Below are 13,831 nucleotides of genomic sequence, written 5' to 3'. Positions count from 1 at the left end.
TTTACAGTCCAACACTCACATCCATACATGACTACTGGAAAAACCATAGCCTTGACTAGACGGACCTTTGTCAGCAAAGGAATGTCTCTGCTTTTTAATATGCTGTCTAGATTGGTCATAGCTTTTCTTCCAAGGAACAAGCGTCTTTTCATTTCATGGCTGCAGTCACCATCTTCAGTGATTTTGGAGCCCAAAAAAATAAAGTCTGTCACTGTTTCCCCATCTATTTGTCATGATCTTAGTTTTCTGAATGTTGAGTTTTAAGGCAACTTTTTCACTCACGTCTTTCACTTTCATCAAGAGGCTCTTTAGTTCTTCACTTTCCGTAAAGAGAACGATCAGGGCAGGAGAAGTCAAATTGTCAGAAACCTGGTCACAATGTTATGATCCCCATTTAGGGTCAGAAACCTGGTCCCGATGTCATGATCCCCATTTAGGGTCAATAGGGCAGGGATGTCTCTGTGTCTCTGCATCAAAATGACAGTTTCTTCTTTCTTTTCACAGAGGAGATCCAAAAATTAAAATTGAGGGGAATCTCCAGTAGGTGTGGAAGATGGCTGGTCATTACGGATGGCTGAAAGCCTGCCGACTCTTTCAAGACCAGAAAGTGAGGAAGCAAAACCCGGGACCTGGGAGGCAGATGGCTCCCCCACCACAGGGGAAAGACTCCATGGTGAGTGGAGGCTCGGACCCCCAGGGAATCTGTGGGTGGCATGGACTGCGGATTCAGGGTTTAGACCTGGAATATTCTGGGTCCATAACTCACTAGTGCATTCGCATCCAAAGATAGCTGGCTCGACCTCCCTCCCCAGCAGATCAGGCCATTCAGAGCCTGGGAGGAACCACTGGGGCTCCTCAGGGTTATGTCTGCCCTGGCTTCATCCAGATCTTTCAATGAGGCTCTTACTGTTGACCTTAGACCGCCAGCCTCTCCTCCTCTGATGCTCCTGATGAGGGCTTTTGGAACCACAATATTGTAACTACCCTGGCACCTGAGAGACCACGTCCTTTCTCCAGAACCAGCATGCAATGCTCTCCATCCATCCTTGCATTCCCTTTGGCCTTGTGCCTGTGGCTTCTGCTGACTCACTGACCTGGTTCTCCTCCACCCACAGGTGAAGTGTAAGGACTTGAGCCTTTGGGCACACAGCAAGGAGCCTCAGGTGCCCCATGAAGCGCCTGGCAAGGGGCGCTGGTCCCCCTGCCCTTAGGGTCCAGATTCGGTAAGGAGAACCTGGCGTGGAAGCTGCAGGACCCACCGACCCCAGGGACCCCTAACATGGCTGAGAGAGAGGAGGAGGAAAGGCAGAGGTGTGTGGCAGGGAGGTGGGACCCAAGGTCTGGGCTGCAATCTGGAGACGGTTCCTCTCCTTGTTGACACTGTGCTGAGCCATCTCTAGAAAGGACAGGGAAACTGGGCAGACAGAGACAGGAGCCACGTGCTCAGGGGCCACACTCGGGGGCTCACACTAGGTCCTGAAGTCACTCAGGAGAGTGGGGAGCACACATTACTTTGCAGCTGACCGGCCCCGAAGCCATAGAGATGAAGAGACAAGACTTCCTGGGAGACCCTGGAGGGGTCTCTGGAGTCGGGGAAGGACGTGGGGGGTCTGCACAAAGGCAGAGGGGTTCAGGTCCAGTGTCACTCCCAAAGTAGGAAAGGGGCTGGGCCACAGCACCGTTGATCCCAACTGTGACAAGGACACTGGGTTTCTGACACTTGACATGTTTGTGTTGCAGGAAAGAGGAGCAGCAGAGGAAGCTCCTATAGCGATTTCCCAGGAGGCCCCGCAGTCGGCAGCCGCAGAGCTGGAAGCAGGAGCCAGAGCCTGGCCTCTGCCTGAGGGTCAGTCTCTGCTGGGCCCCGTCTTTAATCGACTGGCTTCAGTCCTGTCTGTGGGAGGAAATTGTTCATGTTCTTTCCTGACCAAAGTCATCATTTATTTTTCAGATGCCATTTTTCTTGCTGTCTTTGATTTTGCATTCTTACTTGCATGTCTGGAAGAAGAAGCTGGCAGGGACATGGAAGTGATTTTATCAGTAGCTTCCATAGTAGAAGTTAGAACAGGAATCTGTGAATTGTGATTCATCCTCCATGACCATGAAAACTCATTTTGCCATCATAGTGCCTGCAAAACACCAAGCTGTGTACAGACCTAAGAAGAGTGTGTACCAAAAGCTTGTTTCCCCTTACTTAACAAGATGTATTTTTATAACATTTCCATTTACCTATTTGATCCATAAATGTATCAAAGTCATACTGTAATTTTCTTTTTTTTATGAGCAAACCTGATGTTGAGTATCTTATCATATAAAATTAATTCCTTTGAGGTGTTTTGCTGGAGGGAGAGGAGATTCTCACACCTGGCTTCTCTGTGTGGTCTTCTCCTGCAGCACCCAAACATGCCCGTGCTTATCCACACATCCAAGAGAAAATCCCTACAGCATCCAGATCACCCAAGAGGGTCACCAACAAGGAGAGATGATGTGAAATCCAGCCTCCCCACAGTGCCTCTCATCGTCAGGAATTTGGCCCCGGCATCCAAGGGCCGCATCGAGGCTCCAGGCAAGAGATGTGCTCAGACCCCCAGCCTGACGTGTGAACCCCCCAAAGAAACCTAGACTCAGCCCCGTCCAGACTCCCCAGCACTCCGACAGCAGATCTAGGGGCCTTCCTGAATCTCTCTCCTCCACCCAGCACAGCTGGACGTGGACCGAGAGTGGCCCCCCGTGTATCCAGGGAGACACCTGCCCAGGGGCAACGCTTGGACCTCCAGCCTCCAGCGGACAGATCTCCCTCCAGGAGCGTGCGCGCCGTTTCCGCAGCCCACCCCTCGCCCATCGTCGGCGTCCCGGCCCAGCCTCTCAGGATGCTCTTCCTGAGAGACGGCGAAGGCTGCTGGAGCTGCCGGTACACGGCGCCCCCGTCTCCGTGGCCTGTGGAGCGCCGGTCTGTCGACCAGGAGCCTGAGGGACATGCTGTCCCCGGGCCCCGGAGCGTCCTCTACGATGATCTCCAGGTGTCTTCTTCCTCCGAAGAGAGTGACTGGGAGCAAGACACCAGTGGCAACTGAGACTCGTCCTCCAGCGCCCGGTGCTCTGACGTGACTGTGACTCTGGCGGGTGGGCTGGGTGTTAGAGGGAGCGGCTGTTCCCGGTGAAGCAGGACTCCCCACCCTGGTGAGCGAGACACCATTGGGACCGGACCACCCTGGGGACACACAACTGCACACACTGCCCTGTCTCCTCATGGAATCCGAGTCTGTCACATGGCACTTTTCAAACCGAATGTCAAGCTGTCAACCTAAAACTAGTATAAGTAATTGAGGCAAATTCTAGGAGTGACTTTTAACCATTGTGTAGATAGGAAGTGATGGTAGTATCTGTATTTGATGGTAGTATCTGTTTTTGATAGTATCTATATTTGATGGTGAAAGCAAAGTGAAGTGGCTCAGTCATGTCTGACTCTATGCAACCCCATAGACTGTAGCCTACCAGGCTTCTCCGTCCATGGGATTTTCGAGGCAAGAATACTTGAGTGGGTTGCCATTTCCTTCTCCAGGGGATGTTCCTGACCCAAGGATCGAACCCAGGTCTCCTACATCATAGGCAGATGCTTTACCATCTGAGCTACTGTGATGGTAGTATCTGTATTTGATGGTAGTATCTGTATCTGAACATTTGGAACCTGCCTAAAGGGCCTGACTCTGCTCTGCAGAAGGTGCGCCCTGACCTGAGATGAGTCTAGTGGACTCTGTGGAGTCTGTCACTATAAATCATGGTGGGAGACATCCATGTATGTGTTTATGTTTCTTTAAGTGTTACTATAAAGTTTGTTTTAAATTTTTCTTTCTATATTTATATAAATGTCTTTGTATATTTATTCTTGTATAGAATATACAAGAAAAACTACACAATCATCTCAAGAGATGTAGAAAGATAATTTGGTCACATTCCATCCTTCTCAGGCATGCCCTGCACACAGCTCCAGCAGGGCCTTCCTTCTGCCCTAAATCAAATTTGCATAATCACCTCTAGGTCAAGATCCATTATATATGGATTTAATATGCTATTATATATTATAGACTGTTGGATGTAATATGCTATTTATTAAGAATTTTTGTATCTATGCTCATGAGGAAATTTGTGGTTTCCTTATAATGCATTATTGGATTTTGTTATCATGTAATACTGGTATGAAAATAGTTGGTATGAAAAAATAGTTTGAATAAGTTCCTGCCTTCCTTTTTAATGATAATTTTAGTAGGACTGATATAATGTCTCCCAAAATTTTTATAAAATTTACCATAGAATAAAAAATTTTCTTTCGATTTTAATAAAGTTCTACCATATAAGACATGTTTTATGTGGTTTTTATCTCTACGTCTTGAAGAGGATCTGAATATTATTTTTACTCAAGATAGATTTTGTAATTGAGGGAAAGAGCTTTGGAAGACCTTATAAAAACACAGAATCAGGCCCTCCCAGACCCCCACATGTGCACATTAACAATGCACCGTGTGAGTCCCATGCGTAGAGAATATAATAAGCATTTGTACTGGTTTATTCTCACTCTGGCCACACTGGACTCAGTTGGTGAGTTGCAATGTTGTACACGCCCGAATCCTCCTTACAGGTAGAGCTCATTGTCTGTTCTGAGGCCTGGGCACCAGGCTTGCCGCTGGTCTGAGGTCATCAAACGAGCAGCAGGGTTTGAGAAGCACTGGAGGCAGTAGGCAGAGAACACCCACCTCACCGGCTGCCTCTCTTCTCCAGCAGGAAAAGACCCGAGTAGGTCCAAGAACAGCCACTGAGCTGCGTGGAGAGGACTTCCTTGGAAGAGCAAACTGTGCTCCTTCCTTCCTACAGAGCAATGGCTGGGGGAATGTCCTCGTTCTGCAGAGCCCTGCCCCTCAGGGGCAGGGGGCTGCTGGCTGAAGGCGCAAGGGGATGAAACCATCAGGGAGACGGCTGGCACAGGGGGGCCGTGCCCAGACCCCCCAAAACTTCTGAGACGGTCTTTCTCTGTGACCTGGGTCACAGCCTATTCCTTTTACTCCCTGTCTCAGGACCTAAATCCTCCTTATGATATTCTTAGATTCTCACAAAACAAAACATCGTCTGATCTTCAACTTTGTCATTTCAAAGGCTCTGAATGGGCCCGAGAAATGCTCTATTTTATGGGATCCTCTGAGCATCACAGGAGTAGAGAGGAGTCTGTCACAGAAGCCAGGTGAGATTGGAATTATTAGGGATGGGCTGATATTCTTGGGCCTGTGCCTCCAGGGGGCAGGGCTTCAGGACACAGGACGATTTTAGTGAGATGCACAGATCTGGGCTCCATCAGAACACGTGCTGTCAGCTGTGAGAAGATGGTGGTCCTCCATCCGCCCAGGTGAAGGCACGCAGCTCATTAGCCACACTTGACCCAAAATATTTAGAGTAAGCAAAGAGGGGTTCAACAATCTCCTACTTTCAAAACAAAAATAATCTTTCAAATAGCCCAGGGAGGAAAGATAATGAAAAGTGTGAAATGACAATATATTTATAAAAAGTGAAAAAGTATGTGAAGCTATCTATATTTTTTAAAAGGTATTTGTCTTAGAAGACACAAGGAGGAAATCATTGGCCCTACAGAAGTATACATGTTTTTCTAAGTTCACCCTGAAGGTGGGGGTGATATTGCTCTTGGCTTTCTAGAAAGTGTCACCACCTCCCCCTACCTTCTCAGTATTTCCTCCATCAGCTCAGAAACAGGAAGCCAACACTGCCCCAAATTGAAGGGCACTTATGGCATCCTAGGGGCATTTAGGGCACCCTAGGACCCCTTGCACCTCTGGACACATTCTCAGTCCCCTCACTGGCTCAAGAAGTTCTGCTACTGCCTTAGAAGGCACAGGGGTGCCAGCTGACCTGTTCAGCAATCGCGGATTTGTCTAAGTCCCATAGGAAGCCCTCAGGTTGAATAAATCAACCACAAAATCACCCATAATAAGGAAAAAAGGTGACTACTATTACTAATAAATACTAATAAAATAATAATGATCAACAATGATAACAAAAGTTGAGGGCCATCATAAAGATAATAATAGTACCACCACTATCAATAACAATAAAAATAAACCTTAAGATCATGGGAGATTAGAATAGAGACTCTCCTCTACAGATGACAAGGTACTAATTTCTGGCTTCATGGGATATTTGGGCTTCATAGTCCAAGGTCTGCACAAAGGAAAGAAAAAAAAAAAAAGCAAAATGTTGCAGCAAAGGGAAATAAAAAAACATGGAGGAGGAGGACACAGGTGAACTTGGGAATTCTGGCACAAACCCCAGAAGACAAGTCCTGCAGGGCTGTCTTATGGGACAGCGACAGAGAGACTTTGGTGCTAAGACTGCCTACCCCTCCATCCCCACCCATTTCAGAAGTTCCACCCACGAAGTGCATGCACTGAGTGCAGGACCCCAGACCCACAGCCAGTGTGCAGAAGCTCCAGCTACACCCACAGGAAACCCCGCCATCATCTCAGCCCTCACACTTAAGTGCCGTCCACCAGCTCTTCCTCCAGAACCCTGGGGGTCCACACAGCTGGCTTCTGGGTATCTCAGCAGAGGGCTACAGGAAAAGTGTCAGTGACTGTTGTTCCTGGACCAACAGGGGGCAGCAGAGGCCACCACGAGTGGCTCTAGAACTCTGACCAGCCAGGCACTTATCTGCACTTGCTCAGGCTGAGGGTCATCACCCCTTTGTCTCTCAGCACAGCTCCACTTCCAGGTAAGTGTTCTTGCCATTTTCTTAAGCACTCAGATTAAAACTATTGGCTACTCATATGTGCCCACTTTAATTATAAATGTCATCATGGCCCCATGCTTTGTCTCTCATTCTTCCATACATGCACTCTGTTTTAGTCTGGAAGCTCAATTAGCCTCTATTACTGCAACAGCTTTCTTCTAAATAAATTGCTTTGTCAATTTAGTTACTCCTCCTGGCCAGTTTTGTTTATAAATATGGATTCTAACTTGGCACAGATTAAGGTGTGCAATTTACCTTTGTGTGCTTCATACAGGCATGCACAGACACATGCATACATACCTATATACACACACAGAATGTTGTTGTCAATCATAAAAGCCAACCATGAGATTTACTCAGACAAGAGCACTTGGAATACTCTAATGTAAGAGCTAGAAAGGAGCTGAGAGATGATCTTAGGTGACATTTTCCATTGAGTATTCCAGAATACACTCCAACATTGGTACCTGGGAACTGTGTTAAAAATGTAGACGTCTAGGCTCCACTGCACCCTGGAGTGGGTCTCGGTGTCTGCATCTTGAAGCAGCTTTCCCAGTTGTTTTCATGCATGATTGAGTGTCTCCTGATCAAGGTGCAGCAGATGTGAATCTATGCAGGTGCTGCTGAGACTCCAGGAAGATGGCTTTCTGCCAATGTCTGGACCTCTAGTGAGGGGCTGGCCTAGAGACTTGGACCTGAACCCTGACCTCTTGCCTCCATATTCAGAGATATGTCCATTTCCCTGCCCCACCAGCGTCTGACCTGATGAGGTTCTGAGAGTAAATGACCATAGGAAACTTCTTCCTCAGCCCTGAGGAGCAAAGCCTGATCTCAGCAACAAGCTCACACCTCACTGGGAGGCAAATAAATGTCTGTTAAGCAAACTCACATGTGTGTCATGAGTACATTGTGAGCAGAGCACCGTGGGCTTTCCGACCCGAAGGGAGAAGTCGATTGATCATGAGGATGGCTCCTAAAGCCTGGGAAGAGCTCACTAACGTCTAGTCATTGACGAAACCAGCCCCACTCATTGTCCCTGAATACAGACGGCTCCTCGCTCAGACCCTTTAATCTGGAGCCAAAGCATTTGTAGCTCATGTTCCCATTTAACATGGTTTTCTGGTCCAAAGTGTGCGCCCACAGGCTCCCAATGCTCTGAGTGTCCCACGAAAGGAGGATTCTCCGGCTTCCTGCGAAGGCCGCTCTGTGCTCAGAACAGCTCCGCACCGAGCCCTAATGAGGCGGAGGAGCGCGGACATCCGGCCCCGACGTCCTGCTGGCACCGGAGCCGCGGACCGAAGTGTCCTCTCCTCTTGGCGACGAAGCCAAGCTGTCTCCTCCCTCCAGCCATGAGCACTGCTGTCCCCGTGTTCACCATTCTCTTCTTTATGAGCCACGTTCCACCAGGTAACAACAGCAACAAAACCTTGCTGACGCCTTGGTTAGAGTAGAGTGCCTGAGACCTTGAGCGCATCCAGTGATCAGAGCAACGTCATCATCACTGCTGCCTGAGGAGGGGTCTCGTGGGAAACCTGGGAAGACCCGCAGCCTCCTGACTCAGTCGTTCCCCACAGCGACTCTCAGTTAGACGACACGAGGTCAAGGGCGTTTCAAGGGTGTTTCAAGGGCTTGAAAGAAACCCTCCTTGCTCCAGCACTGAAGATGAATTATTTAGGCAAGTTCTACTAGCAGTTTCTAGATCTAGGTAACAAAAAACAAGGCATTATTCTGCTTAATTTTGGTCTCCAAAATTCCTCTACATTCAGAAAAAATTAATATCCTAAGATACTTATATGAGAGCTATGCCAAAGCTACAGGGGCCCAGGTCTCCTTGAAAGGCCTATTCTGAGTCTGAGAGACCACTAACCCATTGCCCCTTAACATTGCTGGTCTCCTGGCTTGATGATGTCCCCAAAGGCACCCTGGGCTTCCTCTTCTTTTTCAACATCTGTTCTCCTGGAATAGAACTTAAACACAGAGATGAAGATGGCACTGTGGTGGAGTCTATCCACCTGCATGCTGTGTGGTATGCTAACACCCATCACAGGGGCAGGCGCAGATGTTTATCTCCAGGACCTGTTGATCTAAGGAGGGATGAGTGACTCACTGCTCTACATCAACAGGAATGTCTTATCTTTTCCTGAGAATTCAAGGTCTCAGGGTTGGGAAGGAGTCTGAAGGTACACAGATGGGTGAATGTGGACAGTCCTCGTATAAGGAGCTGTAATCCCAGCCCTTTCATTCATCTCAGATCCCTTGTGGAGTGTGGGGCAGTGGATATATTTCATAGACAGGTGAAGTGCATGTGTGTGTACACACATACATACAGAGAATGTTACTATTCTGGGAATAAGGAAAAATACAGATGAAAACCTTGAATACACAGCCTTACTTAGTACTAATCTGATCCCATAATTTTCCTTCTAAAGCCTGCTCCAACCATCAGATTCTTTGAGGCTTTAGTGCCTTGGTCTCTCATCCCCTGGGACACTTACGCTGTCTTTATTTCAGTCATGTTTTATTTACCTCTGGCTCTCACTTACCAAACCTCTTCTTCATCCTCGAGCCAACACTCTATTTTGAGAACTAGTTGACTCTTCCCCCGACTGTCTAGCCACAAAGATGACTGGACCATGATACCTTAGAAGTCAAGGGCCATCATATCTTTCTTTCCTTTGGAAGCCTGCTCCCCAGTAAGGGCCTCCCATTCAGTGGATGCATAAAAAATATCAATTCGTGATTGTTTTGGGAACGGTAGAGTTAAATTCAGTTTAATCCATTTGACTTTCCTTTGAATTCAATGGACTTTTGTTGAATTGCTACAAATGCCCTACACTGATTTGAAGCTATTCAAGAGTTGGCTTTTGTGTTCTGGAATAGAAAAATCTAGAAGTGCTGGTTTTGAGACCTCTTTTAATGCCAGCGAAGAGTTTCAGAAGCTGTCGTGGGAAAGGTGCTCTTTGTTACATATGGAGACTGATGAGATGAAGCCACTTTCAAAAATGAGCCCCTCGTTGTGTGTGATCCATCTCCAGAATACTAATATATTAGGCCGTAAGTCAAATATGATTCAATGTTTTTAACAAGCATGTGTGTTCAACCCTTGAAAGTGAAAGTGAAAATTGCTTAGTTGTGTCTGACTCTTTGACCCCATAGACTGTAGTCCGCCAGGCTCCTCTGTCCATGGAATTCTCCAGGCAAGAACACTGGCGTGGGTAGCCAGTCCCTTCTCCAGGGGATCTTCCCAACCCAGGGATCGAACCCAGGTCTCCCGCATTGCAGGCAGATTCTTTACCATCTGAGCTATTAGGGAAGCCCAAGAATAATGGAGTGGGTAGCCTATCCCTTAAGAACTGAATGTATACAACGATTCCTGCAGCAGGTTGCAACCTGGAAGAGCAGCACAAGGGAGAGAAGCAGTGAGTGCCCCTTCATGATGCAAGAAATGCTGATGTGGGTGCTATCTGCACATTACATATGTAGGAATATCGTTTTCTTCCCCCAGAAGTATATCCTCTCTAATAATTTCCTTGTGTACATTATCTTTTGGATCTGTATTTCAGTTCCACTTTTGAAAGATACACACACACACACACAGAAAGACAGCTTTTTCTAAAAAGTTTTTTAAACTTTAGGAAAATGAGCAGTATAAGATTCATAATAAATAAAAACTGACTTCTGCCATCAGTGTCAGGAGATAACAGGCAGTGAGAAAAACAGGAGGACCTTTGATGTGTGTGAGCCCTGGAGCGAGGGCAGGGCTGCCCATGGCTAGCCTTTTTTTTTTATTAGATGCACTCAATATTGGCAGATTTTACCAGAATGCCCCTAATCCTAATTTTATGTGAAAGCAGATTTTTAAGGGGCTTCCCTGGTGGCCCAGGGGTAAATAATCCACCTGCTAATGCAAGAGACATGGAATCATTCTCTGGGTCAGGAAGATTCCCTGGAGGAAGAAATGGCAACCCACTCCAGTATTCTTTCCTGGAGAATCCCATGGACAGAGGAGCCTGGTGGACTACAGTCCATGTGACAAAAAGGAATCAGACATGACTTAAGACATAGAATAACAATGAAAAATCTATACAAGTCTGTTTCCAGACACTCCCTCCTCCCATGTAATTCAATAAAATTCAAGGAGACCAGTAAACAGTAACCATCACTCTCTTCTCTGTGCAGACAGGGCCAGTTTCAAGGAGGTCTGTGAGCATCCAAATAGGTCCTGCCAGGAATTCTGCCTTAACTCAGAAATCCATTTTGGGTGATGTCTGGATGGCTGAAAATGCTCCTTGCCCGTGGTGAACATAACCTCAAGTTGACTGCATTACACCCAGAGTGCACTGAAGCCCTCCTGAGGTTTTTTATTTGTTTATATGTTTTATTCTCACTTTCTTGTGCTGGTCAACTAAAAAGATGACGGACTTGACAGTTGCGATTTAAGTTTTATTTTGGTGCAAAATGAGGACTGCAACCTGGGAGATAGTACCTCAGATAGCTCTGAGAGACTGCTGCAAAGAGACAGAGGGAGATGGTCAATAGATAAGAGTTTGGTGAATGGGAAGTTCAGCGCAATCAGGCACTCATTTCACAAAAGGTTTTCTGCTAGTCATGAGGAGCTGATATCATTATGAAGGTATTTAGTGCTTTTTTAGATATGAAGAGATGCAAAGGTTGGGATCATAAAATCAGTTCCTGAAAATATCTAACTATCTAAAGACCTGTCCCACCAGATTTCCTGGAGCACAGAGTGCCTCACTCCACCCTGGATGTTGAAGGTCAATATCTGCAGCAGCACAGGGTTCCATCCACAAAGATGGCAAACACCCTACTTGTTATTCATTCTTGGCAAATGCTCTTGGCAAGTGCCAATTTGTAGTTGACCAGCAATTGCCTATTTATAGTTGACATTCTCTTTCACTCTTATCTCTCCTCTGTCTTTCTTCTCACAGGGATTCTTAGTGAGTTCTCAATAAGCAAAGAACACAGAACCTGTTCTAAGACTCCTGTGATGTATCCTCACTTGGCCGTGGTTTGGTTTCCATCTTTTTATCTGGCCTGAATGAGCTCTGGCTGGGGGCAGGAACTTTCTCTCACCTCCTGTTTTCTCCCGGCCCTGCAGCCCTCTGCCCTTCATCTGGGGAGACGAATCCCCTTTCACACTTGGAAAACTCACCACTTCACTCCATGCAGCCTCGTGGGGTCTCCCTTCCTAACAAAAGGGCAGGTCATAGGAAATCTTCCCAGATGTCACCAGCAAGATGAATCATGTTCTTCTCATACCCTCTTCACAGCCAGTGCTCTGGGTCCCACCTTCTCCACATTTTCAACAACACTTTTTCTCTTTTATTTTTTTGACAATAGCCATGCTAGCAGGTGTGGATGATATCTCCTTGAATGCAAGATTGGACTGGCATTTCCATTTTGGGTGATGTCTGGATGGCCAACGATGTTCCTTGCCCATGGTGAACATACCTCAAGTCGACTGCACTACACCCAGAGTGCACTGAAGCCCTCCTGAGGTTTTTTATTTGTTTAGATGTTTTATTCTCACTCTCTTGTGCTGGTCAACTAAAAAGATGACCAACTTGACAGTTGTGATTTAAGTTTTATTTTGGTGCAAAATGAGGACTGCAACCTGGGAGATAGCACCTCAGATAGCTCTGAGAGACTGCTGCAAAGAGACAGAGGGAGAAGGTCAATAGATAAGAGTTTGGAATAGTAATGTTCAGCAATTTCTCATGTAGCTATTAACCTCTGGTATGAATCCTTTGGAACAATGTCTATTCAGGTCCTTTGCCCAGTTTTATATTTATCACTGAATAATTACCACAGTAATTCATAATCAACTGAGATAGTTAGAAATTTTTTGCATATGTGATATAAACTGTTAAGATCTACTCCCTTATCAACTTTCAATTATATAATAGAACGCTAACTATAGATAGCATGGTGTATATTAGATCTCCAGAATTGTTAGGTAGTTAGGATAGGAAAAGAGAGTCCAAAATGGCAGTGACTAAAAGAAAAAGAAAGGAAAAAGCCCATGAAAGTGGAACAAAAGAAAATCCAAGGACTGGAGGGTGAAACAAACAGCCTTCCTGGCTAGCCTGATTTATATAGAGCAGGCTCAGGGGAGGACATGAAACATATAAAAAGAGGAGCCAAGATTGGGCCTCTCTTTTGGGGTCAGCCCACCCTCATGCCTCAAGAGTGTATTTTCCTTTGCTTGCTGAATAAAATTCTGAGCTTTAACCGAGCTGTAACACTGGACCGCTGTTTCAAATCTTTGCTATGGTGAGACAGAATCAAGGAAATTACACAGCTCCCCCGACAGAACTTATTCATCTTATAGCTGGAAGTTTGTATCCTCTGACCACCTTCACCCATTCACCTGATGCCCCACAACCGCCAGTCTACTGTGGTTTCTATGAGTTTGAATTTTTTTTTTCAGATTCCATATATAAATGAGATCATATGGTATTTGTCTTTCTCTGACTCGCTTCAGTTAGCATACATTCTCAAAGTTCATCCATGGATTTCTTTGTTCTTTTTCATGACCAACCTATATTCCATTCAGGGACACTTTTTCATTTATTTATGTCTTCTTCAATTTCTTTATTATTGTCTTATATTCTCAGTGTATAAGTGTTTCAATTCTTTGGTTAAACTTATTCCTAAGTATTTTATTGTTTTAGATGTTATCACAAATAAAATTTTTTTCTTAAATTTTCAGAGAGTTCACTTTTAGCATATAGAAATGCAGCTGTTTTGTATGTTGATTTTGTATTCTTAAACTTTACTTAGTTCATTTGTTAGTTCTAACAACCATTTATGGAATCTTTAGAGTTTTCTATATGTAAGATCATTTCATTTGCAAACAGAGGCTATTTAAAAAAAAAAACTACCATATGATGCAGCAATTCTGGGTTTTTTTTTTAAGGATATAGAAATGCTAATTCAAAAAGATATCTGCACTCCCATATTCATTGCAACATTATTCACAATAATCAAGATATGGGAAAAGCCCAAGTGTCCACTGAT

Source organism: Bubalus bubalis, chromosome 1, assembly GCF_019923935.1.
Source record: "Bubalus bubalis isolate 160015118507 breed Murrah chromosome 1, NDDB_SH_1, whole genome shotgun sequence".
Lineage (NCBI taxonomy): Eukaryota > Metazoa > Chordata > Mammalia > Artiodactyla > Bovidae > Bubalus > Bubalus bubalis.
The sequence above is the reverse complement of the archived record's forward strand: the minus strand, read 5'-3'. Positions refer to the sequence as shown.